Source organism: Triticum aestivum, chromosome 3B (genome assembly GCF_018294505.1).
Source record: "Triticum aestivum cultivar Chinese Spring chromosome 3B, IWGSC CS RefSeq v2.1, whole genome shotgun sequence".
Taxonomy (NCBI): domain Eukaryota; kingdom Viridiplantae; phylum Streptophyta; class Magnoliopsida; order Poales; family Poaceae; genus Triticum; species Triticum aestivum.
The window spans coordinates 593,022,293-593,028,973 of record NC_057801.1 but is presented as its reverse complement, the minus strand read 5'-3'; positions in this window follow the sequence as shown (position 1 = coordinate 593,028,973).

Below are 6,681 nucleotides of genomic sequence, written 5' to 3'. Positions count from 1 at the left end.
TCAAGCACTTATGACCCCTACGCCTGGTCTCCACGCATACTCCGGTTTTGTATAACCGAGTGGGTATTCGGACACACCCCGGATTGTAGGATCCAGGGGCTGAAGCGAAAAGGTCCACCATGACAAATGATTTCAAACCGACTAGGGGTTACTTATGTCCATCGAATTACACAGTCACTTGGACTGACTATATTCCTCCTCTATACCATCCAACAGGCTATCTAGATTACAATCCTGTTGAGAATACTTCGCGGCTAACGCCACCTGGTCATATACCAGATTCACGGGAATTTCTTGCCCATCTGGCCCTGCCAGTCCGACTTCGGCCATATGGTTCGGGTCCAGCTTGGTGTAGTGCGTCTTCACCATAGCCCATGCTTCCCTTGCACCCTGCCGGCAGGCTGACATCTTCCACAGTCGGAAGCGCCGCCGTGCTCCTTGAAGCATGTCCACAAGCTCTCCCATGCCATTCGGCAGGAAGCTTAATAGCCACAAGGCTTGCGCTACGCCCCGCATTGCCTGCAGAGCTTGCTTGTGCAGCTGTGAGAGGTCTTGCAGTAAATCGCCTGCAGATGCGGGCATCTCCTCCTCGGGGCGACCCGTCAGCATTCCTACAAGCAAAACTCTTTCAATATACTTCCTCGCCAAACTATGCTATAGTTCGTCTAGGCACTTACCATAAATGCCACGGCGAAGCCTTTTGTTCTCCTTCATGGAGTCCGCCAGCTACGCACGGACGTCTTTCAATTCCACGTTCAGCCGAACATTGGCATGTTGGAGAGTATTCTTCTACTGCTTAACTTGCGTAAGAATGTGCTCGCCAGCCTTTATTTGCCTCTGGAGATGCGACTCGTCATCCCTCCCGCCCTCCGGATTTACTCCGGGGTTACCTGCAGAATTTTCTATTAAACTCGTCATATCAGCTAGTTGCCAACTGGTATATTTTTGTACAATCGAGATAAATGTTACCAGATGAGGCCTTCTGGGATTCCTCTAGCTTGGCAACCGTGGCGCTCAGTTGGGTCTTACACTCTTCTAGCTCCCGAGACAATTACTCATTCTTATCTACAAGAACATGCGCATAAATATATACTTAGAACTGTTCTGCCAACCGTTTCAAGTCTCAGGGGCTACTGCTATACATGCTTATGAAACTTTCTTACCCGTATATCTTTGGTATGCTGGTCCGTCACCCGGGCGAGCCCGCCTTGAGCAGCTCGGATGTATGCGTCTCCCGAATGTAAAGCATTAAATGCCTCTTCGGAAAAGATGTTGTTGTGAAGCACGGCCCGTCAACACCGGTGATTCATGGCGCTCTCTACTTCGAAATTCGTGGCAGAGAGCATGTCTACATCCTCTGTCGGAGGATTATGCGGCATCGGCCCTACATCCGCCTCCTCTCTCAAAGTCGGTTCTGGAGCCCGACTGGTGGAGGCGTGGTTGGCAGGATCCCCGAATATAGTCTGGATACTCCTCTTCCTGCCAGGATGTAAAGGGCGTTGTTATACTTCAAATAACAATAATTACATGACAGGTTGTTTCCTTACCTCTGTAGAGGCGTGTCGGCCCTAACCGCCTTCCTCTTGAGCCTACCCAATCCGGACGCCTGTGGCTAACGGGTCCCAAGGGGCTAGGCCCTGCGCTCCGAACGTCGCCTCTGCAAAAATACAACGCTTCAGGGATAAGGCGTGACATCAGGAAAGAGTCCTCTTCGGGGGATTGAGTCTTCGGCTTGGCTTACACGCGACGAAGGTAGCAGTCTGGGATAATCAACAGTAATAGCCATTGAGGCGCCGTCACGGCTCGCCCGATAAAATACCGTCGACAAGCTCCACGGCCGCATCTGGGTCTTCTTCGAGTCCTGGATCCAGGGCCCTTTCGGGGTCATCTGGCTGCGGGGAAGGGCTGGAGATTGCTTCTACGGCCCTCCTCAGTTCCTCCTCGGAAATATCGAGGCAGGTAAACTTAGCAAAGAACGCCATGATAAGTGAAGCGGGAAAATAAATGACGACTTACCCAGTTTGGGGGATTGTACATGGAGAATCCGTCCCGCGGTTTGATATGAAGGAAGTCTTCCTCTTCTCCTTTGTATAGATCGGACCATATCCTTGCCAGAGCAGTGGCGGAGTCCGGACCCATACGACCACAATGGGTGGCATCGCCTATCCCGTTGAAATGCCACATGGGATTTCCCCGATATTGAAGCGGCTGCACTCCCCGCATTATGCATATTGCCATGATCTCGACTATCGTCAGTCCGGATTTGGCCAGTAACTTTATTCTACTCATCAGGAAATGTATTTCCCTGGTATCCTCTTCTTGGGGGCCTCGGGGGCGCCAGCTTAGGCGTGCCCTCGGCGAGGCGTTACTGAACTTGGGGAGTCCTATCCGGACTGGATCTGGAAGGGGAGCGTCGTCAATATAACACCACTCTGAAGCCCAGTTCTCTAGAGCCTTCTTGGGAGTGCCGGATAGGTATCCGGTCTCGGCGATACACCATACTTCGGCCCTGCCCACTTGACATAGGGACTCTCCCTGGTTGCGGGGGACAAGGCAGAACAGCTTCTTCCACAAACCGAAATGAGCCTCGCAGCCTAGAAATAGCTCACAAAGGGCGACATACCCTGCTATATGTAGTACGGAGGCTGGGGTAAAATTGTGCAACTGGAGGCCGTAGAACTCCAGGAGCCCACGAAGGAATGCATGAATAGGAAACCCGACGCCCCTTAATAGATGCGGAATGAGGTATATTCGCTCCTCTGGAGACGGATTAGGGGATCTCTCCGCTTGTTCTCTGCCATCATAGGTGGCTATTCTGGATCGGACTGGGACCATGAACGCCGGTGGGAGAAGCCCTTGGGTTTGTAACTTTATCAAACGGCTATGAGAAACTGAACACTCTCCCCAGTCCCCCGGCTTGGGGCAAGGGGAGCGAGAAGAAGAGTTGCGACGACCGGCCATGTTGGAATGGTTTTTTCGGGGTGCTCTGTTGGATGCTTGCTCGAGGAGGGAGAGTGAGGTTTGGATCTGGGAATCCCCGTCTCTTCAAATAGACGGTTAGCCCGAAGGATCGAGGGTGGCAAATGCAAAAATGCCTCGACTCCTCGCATTCACTCGACACATGGAAATGGTCATTATTGAGGCACTGAAGCCAAGGAGTACAACATTGATGAGATGTCGGACACTGTTCGTCATGATAGGTACATTGGAGTATTCGCAGAAGGAACCCGCTTTGCAATGCCAAAGACAAGACTGCGCGCCAGACTCATTGTCATTGAAGCCTGGTTCAGGGGCTATTGAGGGAGTCCTGGATTAGGGGGTATCCGGAGAGCCGGACTATATACATCGCCGGACTATTGAAGCGTGAAGATACAAGACACAAGACTCGGGCCCGTGTCCGGATGGGACTCTCCTTTGCATGGAAGGCAAGCTTGATGATCCGGATATTATATTTCCTTCCTTGTAACCAACTCCTTGTAAACCCTAGCCCTCTCCGTTGTCTATATAAACCGGAGAGGATGGCCCTTAGAAGGCCGGTCACAATTACAATCATACCATCATAGGCTAGCACTTAGGGTTTAGACTCTACGATCTCGTGGTAGATCTACTCTTGTACTACTCATATCTTCAATATTAATCAAGCAGGAAGTAGGGTTTTACCTCCATCGAGAGGGCCCGAACCTGGGTAAACATTGTGTCCCTTGCTTCCTGTTACCATCAGCCTAAGACGTACAGATCGGGACCGCCTACCCGAGATCCGCTGGTTTTGACACCGACAGTGCCTCCCTTCCCATATATAAAGGAGTGGAGGAGGGTGAGGGGGCCTACCACCCTAGGTGCGCCCCATGAGGAGTCCTACTCCCACTGGGAGTAGGACTTCCCCCTTCCCAGTGGGAGTAGGAGAGGAGAGGGAAGGAGAGAGAGGAGGAAAGGAAAGGGGGGCGGGCCGCCCCCCCTCTTTGCCCAATTCGGACTGGGGGGGAAGGGGGCGCGCGGCTGCCCTTGGCCGCCCCTCCTCTTCTCCACTAGGGTCCAATATGCCCATTAGTCTCCCCGGGGGGTTCCGGTAACCCCCCGGTACTCCCGTATATGCCCGATACTCCCCGAAACCATTCCGGTGTCCGAACATAGTCATCCAATATATCAATCTTTATGTCTCGACCATTTCGAGACTCCTCATCATGTCCGTGATCACATCCGAGACTCCGAACTACCTTCGGTACATCAAAACACATAAACTCATAATATAACCGTCATCGAACTTTAAGCGTGCAGACCCTACGGGTTCGAGAACTATGTAGACATGACTGAGACACGTCTCCGGTAAATAACCAATAGCGGAACCTGGATGCTCATGTTTGCCCCCACATATTCTATGAAGATCTTTATCGGTCAAACCACATAACAACATACGTTGTTCCCTTTGTCATCGGTATGTTACTTTCTCGAGATTCGATCGTCGGTATCTCAATACCTAGTTCAATCTCGTTACCGGCAAGTCTCTTTACTCATTATGTAATGCATCATCCCGTAACTAACTCATTAGCTACATTGCTTGCAAGGCTTATAGTGATGTGCATTACCGAGAGGGCCCATAGATACCTCTCCGACAATCGGAGTGACAAATCCTAATCTCGAAATATGTCAACTCAACAAGTACCTTCGGAGACACCTGTAGAGCACCTTTATAATCACCCAATTACGTTGTGACGTTTGGTAGCACACAAAGTATTCCTCCGGTAAGCGGTAGTTACATAATCTTGTACTCATAGGAACATGTACAAGTCATGAAGAAAGCAATAGCAACATACTAAACGATCAAGTGCTAAGCTAATGAAATGGGTCAAGTCAATCATATCATTCTCCTAATGATGTGATCCCGTTAATCAAATGACAACTCATGTCTATGGTTAGGAAACTTAACCATCTTTGATTAACGAGCTAGTCAAGTAGAGGCATACTAGTGACATTATGTTTGTCTATGTATTCACACATGTATTATGTTTCCGTTTAATACAATTCTAGCATGAATAATAAACATTTATCATGAAATAAGGAAATAAATAATAACTTTATTGTTGCCTCTAGGGCATATTTCCTTCATTTTTCTGTTATGGATGGCCCAAAGAATGTCATGCAACTGCGTCTCTGGCCCGCCCAGGATGAAAATCCCATTTTCTGTCATGATTATTTGTCATAGAAGTAGGAGCCCACCACATCTATGATGATACCGGGTTCTGTCACAACTATCATAATAGAAGTGTCATAAGCATGATAAAAAAATTCGTTCAGCCCAAAATGTCACGGATGTGTCTTTTTTGTAGTGGAATGAAACGACATTCCGACCAACCATAGACCTTTTTATGTCATTACTAATTTTATTATAGTTGAAGAATTAAACGAGGAAACTTAACCGTAGGAAACATGTCGAACAACAAAGAAATCAGGCCTTTTGACCATGGTGCACACGAGATGGATTATGAGAGTGAACATAACTGGCTCAACTTTTTGGCTACTAAGCACAATCAAGGTTTGTAGGGCGGCCTCGATGATGGTGCTGATGCCGACATCAACACCGATGGCGGTGCCGAGACCGGCGAGTAAGGTACTAGTGCCGACTTGCTAATGAAAAGAAGAAGCACAAGAAGTAGAGGATATGAAAACCTAACAAACTCGGCATCAGACGATTTCTGATCACAAATATGGCCCCTGGCAAGTTTGAGCCATTAGAGCCGGAAAAACCTCGCAAGTGCTACAAGAACCAACTAGGATGCATCCTACGGGAAACCGCGAGCATCAAGGATGATGACTTAAGGTGTAAAGAAAATTTGAAGCACTTTCTCCTAACGAAGTTGCACAAGAGATTCCATTTCCCTGAGATGATAGCATAGAACACCCATGGGATGATCCGAAGATGAAAAAGATTAACAATCACGCCATGGGCATGTTTAGCAATGTCAGCGCCTGGCTAGCAAAACAGCCCGGCAGGACCTGCCGGGCAAACTATGATGTGACATTGAGCGGCGCATTTAATGCGCTCTGTCAGCCTGTAGAGTTAGGTATGATAGCATTGTTTGCTATCTAATCAGTGTGTAATGACTGATTTGCCACTGTGGTGACCCCTTGATCTATAAAAGGAGGCCCATCGAACCATAGAGAGGATTTGGGCCCTTGTACACTCATACGCATGTAGCCGTTCTCGTCCCAAGGCAACCCTGCCGGGCGAGAGTACTGCGCTTTCCACCACCATCCACCATCAATCCACCAAAGCAAGAGTAGGGTTTTACGCCTCGTGGCGGCCCGAACCTGGGAAAAACTGCCCGTGTGATCTCTATCATGCTGTCTCACGCTCCTCCGCTCTTTGTGCAACGTGCCATCCCCCCGCCGAACCAAAAAGGGGCTCGTAGCCCCATAGGTGGTCGTGGTTCCCCCATGATATTTTTGGCGCGCCAGGTAGGGGGATCACTTGCGCGAACCCAAAAGCGTGAGCAGCGCGTCATCACCGTTTCCATCATTAGCGGCTCCATCGACTATGGCGCCCAAGAAGAAACCCGGCGCTATAGCTCACCCGTCCACCTCAAAGGCTCCACTGCCCGCGACCGCCAATGTTGCGGGAAATGAGGGGGTGCGTGAAGACGTAGGTGTTGCGGGAGGTGTGGTCGACGCAGGATGCGTTATCAC